The following is a 15,555-nucleotide window of genomic DNA, read 5'->3' on the forward strand; positions in this document are numbered from 1 at the left end:
GGCTTCCTGCCCGGCTGCCTGTCACCCACTCCCTCCTGACTGCCTTCCGCTCTGCCGGTCAGCACTGGCTCCCGTCGGCTGCCAAGGAGGCTGGACTCTCCTTCAGGAAAGGGCAGTTGTCGCCCTGACCTGGGGGGTGGGTGGACAGCATCCAAGGACCCTGTTGCCATGGCAACCCTGGCCGCTCTGTGGGAACTTTGGGGATACTGGCCCTGGGAAGCCACAGATGGAGGCTGAGGAAGCAGAGTGATCCCCGGCCGCTGCCTGTCCCTGAGGTCTGTCTGCCTGGATGAGGGGTGAGGCTGAGGTGCCCCCTTGCCCGGCGCTGAGTCATGGGCATCCCCCAGGGTCACTGGCTCAGCGCTCTCAGCCCTGCCCCCTCCTGGTCTCCCTCTGAGAAATCCATGACTCACATATATCGTCCGTCATCCCCAGTCAAGCTCAGGGAGGAGGGAGGAGCCCAGCTGGGGCAGGAGGGGGGTGTCTCCCCACCAAACACACCCGGTCCCTCCCTCTCCGCACTAGCTGCCTGCCCTGCCCTGCCGTAGGAGATGGGCTGGGAGCCTCCCACACTCTCCAGCTCACTCGGCAGGCAGCGGGGACCAGGGCTGGCAGGTTAAGCCTCTGGGGGTGGATCCTGAAAGGTGGTCCAGCCGCCTGGCCCTGCGTGGGACCTTCCGCCTGGCAGCAGGTACCCAAACACGGGCTGGACAGCAGGTGGGAGGAGGAATAGTGTGTGAATGTGGGTGTGGGTGTGTGCATCCATGCATGGGTGGCTGTTGGGCAGTGGGTAGGGGTGGTGGGGAAATGGGGAAATGGGGGGGGTCTTGGTATCTTGGTGGGATCTAGCCCAGATCAGCATGGATGTGGGGGGTCTCTAGAGTGCGGGTGGACCCACAGGGAGATGCCTGGGGAAGGGCTGGGGCCCAAGGGGAGTGGCACCTCCTGGGGCTCCCAGGCATTTCATAGCAGGGGAAACTGAGGCTCAGAGTGGTGCAGTCACTGGGCCCAGAAAGCTGGGGTCTGCTCTCTGGGCTGTGAGATCAGTGCTCCCACCACACAGGTGGGAGAACCGAGGCTCTGGGAGGGCAGGTGGCTTGCCCAGGGTCACCTAGCACATCCAGGGATAGAAAGCGGGGGGCTAGGCTCAGGGAGGAGGGGGCACTTGAGGGGACTCCTGAGGGCAGCTTTCCTGCAGCTGCCCCTGGGGCTGGGTCCGGGGTCCCCACTAAGCTAGGGACAGCTGTGCTCTTCATCACCAAGGCCAGCTTTGGGAGGAGGTGGCCCCGCAGGGTCTCTGAACATGGGGCACCTGCGTGAGAGTCCTGGAACTGGTGACACGCAGATGAGAAGTGCGGGCTGCGGGCTGAACACCCTGTCGGTTGCCACCAGACCTCAGGGCTCTGGCTGCCTGGGACTGATAGGACTTCCCACTGGTCCCCGCGCGGGCTGGGGGTGTGTAGGAAACCGATGGTTCCTGTCCTCCCCCATCCCCCACTCACCTCCGCTGTGTGGTAGAGTTGGGGGGTCTCCCAGCGCCCCACTGGGAGGGGCCTGCTGCTCATTTTACTGAGTGGGGAGGAGGGGATGGGCCAAGGCAGGGCCGTCCCACTCCCCACCAATGTGGAGCAGCTATGGCCTGGAGTCCACGGGCTGGGTAGAAACAGCCTTTGTGGCTCTTTCAGCGGACCAAGGAAGTTATTTATAGAAGCATTTATTGAGCGCTTACTGTGCGCTCTGTATTCTGTTGGGGACATGGCCATGAGCAAGGCGAATAAGGTATCTCAGAGCTCGTGAGTGGCCCAGACCCCAGAGCCAAGCGCCCCGCCCCTCCCAGAGGGTAGCCCTGGGCAGCCCGTTGGCTCCTTGGGGTCAGAGACTGTGTGAGAAGGAGCATATCTGGGCTTTAATAACCATGGGCTGCCAAGTTGGCTCCCCAGAGCCCAAGCAGGGGTCCTGTTGGGCTCTTTTCTGCCAATGTCCAGGTGTGGAATGAGCTCTTAGGGACAGACCTGACCCCTTCTTTGCTGCAGGGACCCGAGATATGGAGCCACCGTGGTCACGGCATCACTGTGGCCTCCTTGCCCTTCCTCTCCTCTGGCCTCAGGAGCTCAGCTGTTAAATGGGTATGTAGGGGTGATCACAGCTGCCCTGGCCCTCGGCTCTGAGAGTGCCGGGTGATGGAGAACATAGCTCCAGGTGTGATCTGTGACGGACAGGCTGTGTCTCCACCTGGGCCACTGGGCAAGGGCCAGTCAGCCTGGCATGACACTTCCTTTTGTCAGGGACACAAACAAAACCGTTAGGAGGTGAAATGGAGGCATGAGATAAACTCGCTAACCGGAGGCCCAGAGAAGGGGAAGAGGACCAGGGAGGCTCTGCGGAAGGCACTTAGGCTGGGCTTGGGAGAAGGTGGGAGGGGAAGGAGCTGATATCTGTATGAGCACTGCGGGGGGAGTCCTAGTGGAGGAAAGTAAGTAGGAAAACATTTGGGGAATGATACAAGCTGAGGACCATGGGGAAGGTGTTACCGGACCCCTGGCATGGGTCATTTCATGGGACTTGATGAGCCAGGCCAGCAGGTCCCAATCTGCTCTGTGGGGGGAAGGGAGGCAGGAGGACTTACCAGATGGGTGCTGTGTGGGGCTGGGGGCCCAGGCTACAAACCCAGCAGGACGGGGAGGGGCAGGATAGGTGTGCAGTGTGAGGTTGGCCAGGCAGTCCCAGTCTCTCGCTGCTGGGTTAAGGCTGAAGCTTGGAGGCAGCTTCACGTATGAGGGAGATGAGGTGGAGGTGGCACCCAGTCGAGGGCAAGGGCAGGAGAGAGGTAGCAGAACTGCGGCAGGGTTGGTGTGGGGGGTGGCCTCCTGGCAAGGCCCAGCATGACAAAGGCAGGTGCGGGGAGTGGGCAGAACAGCCGTGGAGGTGCCACTGCGGACTGTGCTCCAGCCGGACTGGGATGCGGGTTCCGCCATCCTGTGTAGAAGCTGTGTACAGGTGGGGCCTGGGGGGCTGTGCTGTCTCAGGGATGCGGGATGGGTTTCCATGTGGTAGGGCTCCCAGGGAGGCCACGGAGGAGGCCGTGGAGAAGTTGGGTGGAAGTAGGGAGGAGAGGGAAGCGTGACAACAGAGCCCCAAACCCCAGCACCACCTCCTCCTCCCAGACAGGAGCCTGAGCAGGGCTCAGCCCCCCGTCCCCATGCTGGGGGTGGCCCTGTGGACCCTGCCTTCTGACTCATAGCAGATGGGGCATCATGTGAGCAAACCCAGCAGTCGGGGGTGATCAGACGCAGCAACCGGGCAGATGGCAAGTGGGGGGCAGGGCGGGCTGGCACAAAGGGGTCTCTCAAACCGGGTGGGGCGGGGCCCTGGCACCGCCTCAGCCTCCCAGGCCTGCTTTCTCCTGAGCCGTCACTCGGCTGAGACCCTGCCCCTCCTCCTGTCTCTGGTGCTCCATCTGGGGCACCTTGAAGCCCCCAGGGGAGCCCTGTAGATTCTGGGCTTAGGCCTGGACTGCTGGGTAGAGGGGCCAAGGGTTGGGGAGGAGGAAGGGACACACATTTTCTGACCACTGCCTCGTGCTAGCCTGCCCTGGCAGGAGGTCGGCTAAGCCCCAAACTCGCCCTGATTCCCTGATGGCTGAGCCTGGACGGGAGCAATCCCGGACCTTCCCCGACGTCAGACTCTACCAGGCCTTGGGCTCAGTGCCTTGCACACGACACCCACTTTTCAGATGAGGACACTGAGGCAAGGGAGGCAAAGCCACATCTCTGGGGATCCAGAATGTGGGCTCTTGTGTCTTGGTGGAGAGGAGGCTCCTCAGCCAGCCGGGCACATGTCTTGAACCCCGCCCCTGCCACTGCCAAATCCGCACACCTGTAGGGACACCCTCACAGACAGCAGGGGTGGCTTGCCCAGGGAGAATCTCGGCTTTGTTTCTCTCTGGTTGTGTGAACGTGGGCCTGTGCCTCAGTTTCCTCATCTGTAAACTGTGGATTACAGTCACATCTACTCCAGAGGCTGTTATGAGCATGAAGAGAGTTGACATAGGAAAGCATATGGGACAGTGCATTTCCCATACGTGGGAATGTTAAGCCTTTTTTATTACCTCTCCCATTCAACAGATGGGTGTATTGAGGCCCAGAGATAACCTGTAATAACTGTGAGCACTTCTCCCTGCCCCCGCTACTACTGGGAGAGCTGTGGCCACCTGGACACCAGTGGCGCTCACTCACCCACCTCTGGCCTGACTCGTGCTTGGGTAAGGAGGCCAGTGTGGTGGACGTCGGGCTCCTAAGCTGGCGCCTGCGCAGGCTCAGGCAGTTTGTGGTATGCTTGGCAGTTCCAGGCAGAGATAAAAGCTCAGCCCTGGAGGAGCTGGCATGCTTCCGGGCACCAGTGGACGGGCCTCTCTGCATTAGTGGGAGATGGCCTGGCGGTGGGGAGACGGCCTCGCTGCCCAAGAGCCAGCCCAGCCCTGGTGGCCTGAAAAGTTCTGTGGTGAATGGCTCTGGTTTGGCTTCCCAGACTCAGGGCCACTTACACCAACTCCAAAACAAAAAACAGTGAGATGGAGAGCTGCCTCTGCCACCTCCCAGGCCCTCTCCCCTCCCGTTCCCAGGTCTCTGTCCTCCTCCCAGTACCCCAGCCTGGATGCTGAAGGCCCTCGGAGGAAAACTGACTTTTGAGAGGAGCTGCGGAGGCTTGCATTCCACTGTCAAAGATGACAGCTTCTCTGGACCCGTTTCCCTGCCTGTAAATGGAGATAACAATACACCCCTTTGCAGGGTTGCTGTGGAATTTGGGGCAACAAATGGCTGCAAAGTATGTACCTAGCACAGTGCATGACTTCAAGAGGTCCTCCCTAAACCTCAGCTCAAGGTTTAATCTTCCAGGTCATGGGGTCGTTGAGTTAGGCTCAAATCTTTGAAAAATGACTTAGAGCAAGCGGCTGCATTTCTCAAAACTTCATTACTTGGGCTGTGAAAGTCTCTGATATCTAAATGCGGCCCTGTGGGGATGAACCGAGACAGCCACATGTTGTAGGGGCTCATGAGATGTAGACCCTGTCCCCAGCTGGCCCAGAACTTTGCTTTTCCATCCCCCAGCCAGGCTGCCCCCTAGGAGAGGCAGCACAAGGTGGGCTGTTAGGGGCATGGGTCCTGGGGCTGCCTGATTCTGTCCCAGCTTCACTGGCTGTGTGACCTGGGACAGGTATATTAACTTCTCTGTGCCTCATCTTCCTAATTGTAAACATGAGGATGGTAATGGCACCTTGAGAGGGTTAAGTGAGCCTCTAGATGTTAAGTGCTGAGTGCAGGGCCGGGCACACCTCAAGTGCTGTTGTCATTTCTCCTTCTGGGCCATGACCAAGCCTTGTTCTTAGAGAGCAATGGAGACTTTATCGGGAACAATGATGCCATCCTCCCAAGATGTTACTGGGAAAACCACCAATCCTGTGACAGCTTCCCCTTTGGACATGCCCGTTACTAGGGTCTTGATCTGCTGCCCCGAGGCATTGTCCAGCCTGGGGCTCCTTCATGTTCCCCAAGACCTGAGACCTGACCCAGGTTTTGGAGTGAGTTGATATGACCCTGGGCTGGGGAGCCGGGCTGCAGCCCTTACCCACAGAACTGCCGACCTTTCAGGGGACCAGAGGCCGTGGCACTAGCCCTGGAGAGGAGGCCTGGGTTCCAGTGGAGCTGGTTTCCTGGGACAGAGCAGCACTGTGGTCACTTCTCTGCTGGGTGAATTCCTGGGGCCCCTGGGAGCTAGGCTGAGCAGCTGACCCCTTCTGGGTCCTTGGCAGAATCTGGGCCTCAGGGTGTGGCTCTGTGGCTGGCACCTTGGGTCTCAGACCCTGTGGCAGGGGGTCAGACAACTGCCCAGACCCACCTGCTTTGATGGTGACAGATGCTAGGGGTGAGCCCCAGGGGCTGGCGGGGGCCCCTGAGTCATGCTCAGCCCTGTACCCTCTGCCCACTGCTCCTCTGCTGTGTCACCATCTGGGCACGGGCCAAACCTCCACCCCTGGGGCATACACTTCACTGCCTACAAAGACCCTCATTCAATTTCGAGTGCTGCTGGCCCTCTAAGACTTGAAACTTTATCCACATTTCACAGATGGGGAATCAGGCCCAAGAGCTCGGAGCAGTCAGTGGTAGCAGGGCCCGAACCCAGTCTCTGGCCTGTTAGCCTGGACTTTTCCCCACAGTGCCACAGATGGCCATTCCCATGGTAGGTACTGAGTTCCCCATCTTTGTAGGTGTTCAAGTGTGGCAGGGGAGTTGCAGAGGCAACTTGGGTATTGCATGGGGCTTCTCTTCATGGCGCCTTCCAGCCCCAAGCTTTCCCAGCCTTGAGGGAGATGGGCACCCGATTCCCATGTTCCCCCGAGTCGTTATGTCCCTAAGCAGCACATGGGTCATTCTAGCTACATCAGGCCGTGCTTGTGGGCAGGTGGTGCCTCTATCTAGAAACCCTCTTTATAGCCTGGCCGACTGGCAAGGTTTTTCCAAGGAACCTCCACCATGAAAGCCATGAATGCATCTTCAGAGACTTCTGCCCATGTGTAAATAACTCAGTGGGCTGGATGGGAGGGAGCAGAGGGGCAGAGGGATCCAGCTGAAGAGGACTGGAGTGAGCTGGGAGAGGCTGATGGAGGTCAGGAGGGGCAGGACACCTACCTGGCGAAGCTTCAGGGCCCCCTGCTCTCCCTTATCCAATAGGCTTGAACCTGAATAGGGGCCTTCCTGACTTCATGGCACTCCCACAGCCCCCGACCTGCCTAGAGCCATGGACAGTGGGCAAGGCTGGAAGAAACCCTCATGTACAGTTTCCTCAAAGCTGTACTTATCCTACACCATGGCCGTGCTGGCCACACCCTCTGGGGGGCTATGCCACCTGTGCGCACACCTAGGGGACCAGATGCACATGGTCTGTCCTCCAGCTCCTCTCCTGCCTGTGTCCTGGCACCTTAACTGGAGGTGGTGGGAGCTGGGACCAGTGCAGCACTCTCGCCAGCCATGGTGGGGGGAGGACAGCCAGTGCCTCTTCATGGAGACCCTGCAGCAGGTGGCGGCATGCCCCAGGGTCCTGTCTCTGTCCCTCTGCCTGGGTTTGGGAAACTGGAGTCCGAAGCTTTAGTGACTGTGATCAAGGAAGGACAGTAGTGTTTGCAAACCACATGAGCAAAGGAGAGAGCAAGGTCCGGCCCCGCCCCTGTTCCTGGGCCGTGAGGCTTTGGGCCCTGTGGCTCAGCACTTCTGAGCCTCCCTTTCCCTCTCTAGGGAGTAGCTTCTGCTGACTCTCCATGTTGATGCCAGGGCATGCAGGACAACAGAGGCAGCCCAGGGAAAGGAGTACATCATGCTCCTTTGGATCCAGTTTTACCAGCTCTGTGTCCCTGGGCAAACTCCGTGTCCCTGGGTCCCTGCTATAAAATGGGAATGATAGTACCTCCTCACAGAGTGGCCCTGGAAGCATGTGAGGCCAAGTGCATATCCTATGGTTTGCACTCATGCATGGCTCCCTTCCCTGCCCCAGCTGCCTCATGAATCTCTGCAGACTAGTCCTTGGGACACACCCCACCCCCAGCTTGCTAGACTGCAGGACCCCATGGCCATAAGCACGTGCCCTTTCTCCTCCTTGCTTTACTTGGGGGAGCCCATGGGGAGCACAGGTAGGAGCTTAGTGTCTGCAGCAATGGGAACGTGCCCCACTTTCATTGGCAAATCTGCTACCTGGGCTCCGCTTAGACCCGAACCACAGGAGTGGGCCTTTGAGGGTCTTGGGGGTGGTAATTTTGCTTTAATGTAGAGAGAAAATCCAAGGTTCAGTGCTCACAGATTCAGATGGAATCTCAGACATCTTCTAATGCAGCACTCATTAAAACTGTCTATGGCCCTAGCGGCATAGGAAAGGCATGGGCTCCCAGGCTTCCATGCCGCAGGACTTCTCAGAGCCTTTACCAGGAAAGCAAAGGAGAGTTTGCCTTGTGTATCAGATCCTATCAGGCTATGCACAGTTTTGGGAATCCTTCTCTGGCCAAGCACCCAGCGAGGTGTGTGTGCTCCTGATCGTGTTAGAGGCTGGGGAGTGGAGATGACTCAATGCTCGAACCCTCTCCATCCCCTATCCCCTACCCCTCACATAGCCTGAGTGGCACTTTTGGGTTGGATCTTCTAGATCTTCTATGGTATCTATCAGGAATGGCTCCTTTTAGGAAGAGGTGTGGAGCCTGCCTGCCCTGGGTTAGAGTCCCAGCTCTGTCTCAGTCTTTATTTACTCATCTAGCAGTCACTGGGATCATCTGTGGACCAGGCACTGTGCTAGGTACTGGAGATGCAGGTGGTGAGCAAGACAGGCGAGACAGCAAAGCTGAGCAAGGGATAACACGTAAGCAAATTGCAGAGTCTTGTCAGTGTTGGGTGCCGTAAGGGTAATAAATCACAGTAATACATCACATGGAAGCAAGTGATGGATGTGGAAGATAATTTTAATTGGGTGGTCATGGAAGGCTTCTCACAGGAGGGGACATTTGAGTTGAGGCCTGAGAAGGAGGCAGTCAGGGAAAGGGCCCTGGAAAGGATGTGCTATGTTGAAGGAAAGGTGCGTGCAAAGATCCTGAGGTGTGTCTGGGGATAGAAGTCTAGAGTGGCTGGAGTTGGCGACTGCAAGGAAGGGATGGGGTGGCATAAGGCTGGGGGATGGGAGTAGGCTTGTGGTCACTGGCTCATGATTTCAGCAGTCCTGCTGCTCCCTGAGCCTCAGTTCTCTGACTTACAGAATGAGCTTCATCATTTAGGTCCCCGCCCCCACCCTGGTGGGGAATGTTGTAGGTGTGAAGTAAGACAGTGCTTTGGCTTTTGGCTCTGGGCAGCGATGAGCTATTGCAGTTACTTTTATTATTACCATGAGTGGGATGTTTAGGGACCATGTGTGGGGCTGGGGAAGCTGTGCCTCTGTTTCTCTGGGTTGCTGTTGTAAGTGAGTACTAAGTGTATGTAAAAGGCGTGGCGTGCCTCGTCTGTACCTCCCCCCAGGTCCCCTGAACCACAGCCCCCTGCCAGCTCCCTTTAAGCCCAGGATCCTTTGATGCAACAGAGGCCGCCTTCTCTGGCCCGCAAGCCCTGTGAGCCTTTCCGGGAGAAGGTTTCACCAGAGAACAGCAAGTCCTTTCTTTGCTTTCTTTTCCTCTTCCTCCGGGGGCCAAAAATAGGGCCTGAATGGGACCCAGCTCTGGGCCTGCAGTGAGACAATAGCGGCCTCCTGACTGAAGCTGCCTCCTGGCTCTGCTCCACGGAGGGGCGGGGGAGGAGGGGAGTTGCAGAGACGCCATCCCCTCAGCCCCAAGCCCCTGCTGCCTTTCCCATGGCCTCTGCCAGAAATCATCCCAAAGCTCCTTCTCCTGTTGGACTCCCCTCAGAACACGATTGCCAGTGGGGTTCCCTGCTTGTGTTCTGAGAAAGTGCTTGTAGCTGGTTGACTGAGACCCCAGGACCTTTTGCACCCCTGAGCAACCCCACCCTATCTGCTGGGCTGTTGCTGGTCTGGAACCGAAAACCTCGGTGGGAGTTCTAACTCCTGGTTCTCTTCTGCACCCTGTCTGGGGAATACCACAGTTTTTACGCCCTTTCCCCTTTGATTCAGCGGGTATGAAAAACTTAGAGATCAAAGGAATGTGCCCTCTTGGAAGAGAGTGAGCTCCCTGTCACTGGAGATGTTCAAATAAAGTTGGCCGAGCGTTGAACGTGGGGGAGAGTTAGGGATTAGTCAAGCGCCAGATGGACAACTGGTCTTGATATCTTCATGTCCCAGAGAAGATCTCCGTTTAAATTCCATACCCCTCCCTTACCAGCTAGAAGGCTCACAGCAAGTCACATCCCCGAGCCTCTGTTTCCCCATCTGTAAGGTGGGTCCCATAGGGCTAACCTTGTAGAGTGGTAGAAATGGATCTCCAAAATGCCCAAGGTAGTTCCTGGCACACAAGAGGAGTTTCAGAAGCTCTTCCTCTATTTTCCTCCCTCCCCAGACTGGAAAAAGAGAATCTGAGCTCCTAGCCCCCTGGGAGCTCTAGAAGGAAGCCAGGAGGAACCTCCAGGCCTAGGGCTAACTCAGAAGGGGGATTCTTGGTAGGCTGTGGCAATCTGAGAAGGCTTCCTGGAGGAGGTGGACCCTAAGGAGTTTTCAGAGAAATATGATGCACACGTTGTGCTCACAAAAGCCAATGGTGGGATTAGAGGGTGTTCTGCTTGTTTTGAGGCCAGGGCCACAGTCTGGCAGCTTCTAGAAGCAAATCCAGCTATTGTTAGGCATAATTTGGTTACTGGGTGGCCTGCACTGGGTTCTAAAAAATATTTGGTTTCGGGCTGGGTGCAGTGGCTTACACCTGTAATCCCAGCACTTTGGGAGGCCAAGGTGAACATATCATGAGGTCAGGAGTTCGAGACCAGCCTGGCCAACATAGTGAAACCCCGTCTCTACTAAAAATACAAAAATTAGCCAGGCATGGTGGCAGGTGCCTGTAGTCCCAGCTACTCGGGAGGCTGAGTCAGGAGAATTGCTTGAAACCGGAAGGCGGAGGTTGCAGTGAGCTGAGATCACGCCACTGCACTCCAGCCTGGGCGAAAGAGCGAAACTCCGTCTCAAAAAAAAAAAAAAAAAAAAAAAGATTTGGTGTTAAAGTCAATGTTGACAAACTTGCAGATTTCATGTAAAAACCTGGGGCTCTGCCTCTTTGGAGAAATTGGAAGCTCTGGCTCTTTGTGGTCCCTTCAAGACAGGCAGGTGTCCCTCAGGCTCTCCATAAATCGCTGTCCTAACCCCTGCCCTCCCTCCTGCCAGCTCCCTGTCTGGCCTGGGCAGCGTCTGAGTTGAGGACTTGGGCACAGGACAAGTTACGGGGCCACGTTGCTTTGCTGGGTCTGAGCCGGGCTGTGACGTAGTCCCGGCAGCTGCCAACGGTTGCCAGGGCAACGGTTGCCAGGGGCTGCTGTCACCTGCGCCCCTTCTCCCGCGCTGGCGGCTGGGGCTTCTCAGCCTCTCTTCCCTGGCTGTCCCCTTTGTTTGAAGCTCCAGTGAGGGAGCAGTGGCTGGGGTGGCACAGCTTCAAAGTCTCCGTCCTCTTGAAAAGAGGTGGTGGAGGGGAGATTGACACCAGACTCGCAGGCTACTGCCTGCAAACAAGAACCCCTCGTCTGCCATGCACATTCTTAATGTATCTATAGTCCGCTTGATGCCACAAAGGAGTCCAGGTACGATTCTCCCGCCTCCTCTCCTCCCCATCCCTCTCACTCCTGCTCCCTCTCCCTGCTGCCCGCTTCTGCCCTGTCTGCCTCCTTCACTCTCCTTCCCCTCCAGCTCCCCTCTTTCCTCCCATCCCTTCCCCTTTATCTTTTTCCTCTCCCCTGCATCCCCCTTCTACCCAACATTGATGGTGTAGCCAGTGGGTGGGGTGGCACTAGGGACCCTGGGGGGTTAGACAGTACTCCAAGGGACGTGGGCAGTTAAAGACAGCAGCTTCAACTAAAAGGAAGTGGTTGGGGGTGAGAGTTCTGCACCCCTTCCTGCAGCCCAACCCTTGCTGAAGATTCTTTTGGGTCCCTGGGCTGCACCCCAGGGGTCAGAAATAAGCCTCTGACAAGTCCAGGGCGTGAGGAGACTGGAAGTGCAGGAAACAGCCGCCAGTGGGGCTGGGATCCAAGGTCACCTGGGTGAGTTCCGATGGGCCCCCCGATTTGGGCCCTTGGGAGGATGGCGTCCAGCTGAACCCATGGAAACTCACTGTGGGAAGCTTTCTTTACTGTCACTTTCCAAGAGATACGCTTTCCAAGAGTCAGGTAAGTTCAGGGGGGAAATAGGCTTCGAGATGAACAGCGTGTGTCCTGGAGCCGGCCCTGGTTCACATTCAACCTTCATTACTCACTTAGCTGTGTGACCTCAGACAGGTAACTTGACCTCCCTGGGCCTCGCTGGCCTTATTTGTTGAGTGGGTGTGATGGTACTTGTCTCAAGGGTTTTGAGGAGGCTTAAATGCGTGAACATGTGTAAAAAGCTCACAATCCTGTTTTGCATTTTCAAAGAGCTTAATGAACACGGTTGTGTCACTGGAGGTGGTGAGTACCCCGCCTGTGGAGTGTGCAGCCCCTGATGCTCAGTGATGCTGTGCTGTGTGCTCAGGAGCTGGGATGGAACTCAGTGCTTCTAATTCCCTTCCCTGGACGGGGCCCAGGCGCAGCCAGGCTCGGGCCCCCAGCCTTGGTAGGGGAGAACTTTGTCCTACTCAGCCTGCTTAATAGGGGAGGGTGCTCTCAGCCCCTCAGCCAGCAATCCAGGACCTCGAGGAGGGGGAGGAGAAAAGAAAGGGAGGGTTGGTGGCCAGTGTTGGGAATGCTAAGTGTCCTGTGCTCCAAAGACGGGAGTTTTGCCAGACCTGGGGTAGCTGAACTGCTAAACAAGGAGGGAGGTGACTGAGGCTGACCTTGAGGGCCTGGCCTTGGGCAACGTGGGAACACAGATGGGGAAGGGGAACCTCAGCCAGACAGTTAAGGTCCGGCTGTGGTTTGAGAGGGAAGACAGTCTGGACAGGGCAGGGCAGACGGCTCAGCATCCTCTTTGTCCCCTGCTGCCAGCTCGGAGGTAAGCTCTGTTCTTACCTGTAGGCATCCTGAAGCCTGCGGGAGCCTGGAGGACCCTGACTCCAGAGAAGGCACGCAGAGGGCAGGCATCAGAGTCGCCCACTTGACAGGGGAGAAAATAAGGCCCAGAGAAGGGACAGGCTGACCCCAAGCTTCCAGTTGCCTGCAGAGCTTGTCTGAACCTTATGCCCCTAACTTCTGCCACCCCTGCTCTAGGCATGTACATTCTCTGGGCAGGTACTGACTGGCGTATGCCCTGGTGCCCAGGAGGCTGGCCTCAGCTGCTTCTTGGAGACGGCCAGGTGGAGACTTGGCCATGAGCCTCTGCCTGGCTGCAGACCACCCCAGGAGCATAAGCTAAGCAGGTCTGCACCAGAGTGCTCGGACTGCTGGCTCTTTGGCTCTTTGAGGTCCCTTCAAGACAGGCTGGTGTCCCCAGTGCCTTCCTAATCCCTGTTTCTCCTTCAGGTTCTAAGTCTCTTAAATCAATTCTAAAAGTTTTTTTTTTTTTTTGAGACAGGGTCTTGCTCTGTCGCTCAGGCTGGAGTGCAGTGGTGTGATCTCAGCTCACTGTAACATCTACCTCCCGGGTTCAAGTGATTTTCATGCCTCAGCCTCCCGAGTAGCTGGGATTACAGGCATGTGCCACTATGCCCAGTAATGTTTGTTTGTTTAGAGATAGGGTTTCACTGTTTTGGCCAGACTGGTCTCAAATTCCTGACTTCAAGTGATCTGCCCACCTTGGCTTCCCAAAGTGCTGGGATTACAGGCGTGAGTCTCCGTGCCTGGCCTCCAAAATTCTTCTTCTTCTTTTTTTAAAATTTTTTAATTAATTTGTATTTAGAGACAAGATCTCAGTCTGTCACCTAGGCTTGAGTACTGTGGCACGATCATAGCTCACTGCAGCCTCAAACTCCTGGGCTCAAGCAATCCTCCTCCTCAGCCTCCCAAGTAGCTGGCACTACAGGCACGCACCACCACCCCTGGATTGAATTCCAAAATTCTAAGAGGCTTTGATCTCATCTCCTAAAACTCTTGCATCCTCATATTCTTTCTCTCTCTTTTCCAACATCCTGAGTGTCTTAGCTGCTTGAGATGAAGTTGCAGGCCCAGCTGGCCATGGCCAACTTTAATGGAATGGTGCACCTGGGGACAGCCCTGGCAGTGCCCTTTTCCCCACGAGCTGGTGCTGCCGGCTGAAGGGAGGTGGGATAGGCCTGAATATAGCCCAGGCTCACCAGGGACCTCTTTCCTGGAAGTGTCAGGGATGATGATGAGTGGCCCTGGGGAATGCCTAAGTATCTCCTCTAGCTCATCTCATGCTAGCTAATGACCTTTGGGACAGCTCAAAGGGGAAGAGCGGGGAGGGGGCTGGAGGTGCCGGCAGGCTTCTGTGTGGCGACAAGATTTCTGAAAGCTTTTCTCCATGTGCGACGAGATTTCTGAGAGCTTTTCTCCATGTTGATAACAGGGGTCCATGCAAAAAAGGCTCTACCTTCATGTTGGGCTAGGAAACTCCCAACCAAGCTTTATGGGTTTCTTTCCTGCAGGACTTATCAGGGCCTTTGATATACTAATATACAAGAGAAAGTACGACCCCCAACCCTTTCTCTAATATGGGCACTAGTGCTCCCTGAAAGTGCTTTGGCAAGTTACCTCATGGTTAAGATGGGGAGACTGAGTCCCAGAGAAGAGAAAGAACTCAAAAGACCACAATGGCTAAAAGTTTGGGCTCAGAGGTTAGGCAGACCTGAGTTTGAGTCCCAGCTCGGCTGCTTATTTGCTGTGTGATCTCGGGCATAACTTAACCTCTTTGGGCTTCAGTTTCCCTGTCCTTAAAGTGGGGACACTGATAGCATTTGCTTCACCGAGCTGCTGCGAGGATTGCATGATTCACGGGCTCTGCTCTTAGGGTTATTGTGAGGATTGAACAATTAATTTTTTGCCAAGTGCTTTGCAGGTTGCCAGCAGCTAATTGAGCGCTTGGTGAGTGGAAGCTGTGATCCTCCCTCTCCTCTTAGAATCTCCCTGGATTCCAGGGCTCTTTTCACTGCACCAGATAAGACCCCTGTTTAGTCCCACTCATCATCTGGCGTCCTGCCAGGCATGGGGACTGGGAGGATGTGGGGGCCTGAGGCCAGGGCACTGGGACTCTCACAGATGTGTCACAAGGCTGGCATCACAGGGAGGAGGACCAGTGTGTGCAAAGGCTTGGAGGTGGGAGCATCCAAGGCCAGGCTCCTTCCTGGCTGGGTGACTATATGTTGGCTTCTCTGAGGCCTCTTAAGCAAATGCCCAGTTCCATATACGGGAGGCACAAGGGCAGCCGGCTTTGGACAACTGACTCTCTGGGAGGACTCAGAGTCCCTTCCCATGAGCGGGTCCTTCCCTCTCAGGCTGGCAGGGAGTGCCCCAACTTCTCCCCTTTGTCAGTCTCCCCACAGGGTGTGTCTGGGCAGGCAGAGGGTCTTGTGGCCCAAGGACTTGGCTGGACCAGAAGCTACCGGGACAGTGAGACCTGAGCTGGCGGGGTGGGGGGGTGGGGGGTGTCCAGCAGGTCTGGTGTAAGAGTGTGAGCCTCACCCTGGGCAGTGAGCAGGTCAGGCCTGGGCACCCGCTAGCCTCCGAGGCAGGCAGCTTGCTTCATTTTATTCTCCTTTATTGCAGGAAAATTCCTGAAAACTGAAGTCACTCTGCTTCCGCCAGTGATCCTGGAACACCCCTCCTGGGGAGCTCTCTGTGGTCACCTAACTTGGACTTCAGTCGTTCACTTGGGGAGTGGGAATGGGGGAGGGGAGTGGTTCGGCCTTTGCAAGCTGTTATCCCAGGACCCATGGGCGCAGCTGAGGGGCTAGGGGACTGGGCTGGGAGTGGGGCGTGGCCCTGAGTGCCACCTGGGTCTGACAGGGGCGTCTCC

General features: G+C 56.6%; 1 protein-coding gene across 11 annotated transcripts in view; it reads left to right on the forward strand.

The window, feature by feature from the left end:
* Window positions 1-278: 278 nt before the first annotated feature.
* Window positions 279-15,555, forward strand: part of ADGRG1 (adhesion G protein-coupled receptor G1) — a 35,517-nt gene continuing 20,240 nt past the window's right edge. For 2 of the 11 annotated variants that reach the window (XM_023210033.1, XM_023210044.2), the window contains exon 1: window positions 10,979-11,255. The gene's annotated coding sequence lies outside the window, so the exon portion shown is untranslated. Of the gene's footprint in view, window positions 692-10,913; window positions 11,256-11,472; window positions 11,715-15,555 lie in introns of those variants that run through there. The other 9 variants (XM_023210036.1, XM_023210041.1, XM_023210032.1 and 6 more) reach the window with 7 other exon arrangements.

Source organism: Piliocolobus tephrosceles, chromosome 17 (assembly GCF_002776525.5).
Source record: "Piliocolobus tephrosceles isolate RC106 chromosome 17, ASM277652v3, whole genome shotgun sequence".
NCBI classification, from domain to species: domain Eukaryota; kingdom Metazoa; phylum Chordata; class Mammalia; order Primates; family Cercopithecidae; genus Piliocolobus; species Piliocolobus tephrosceles.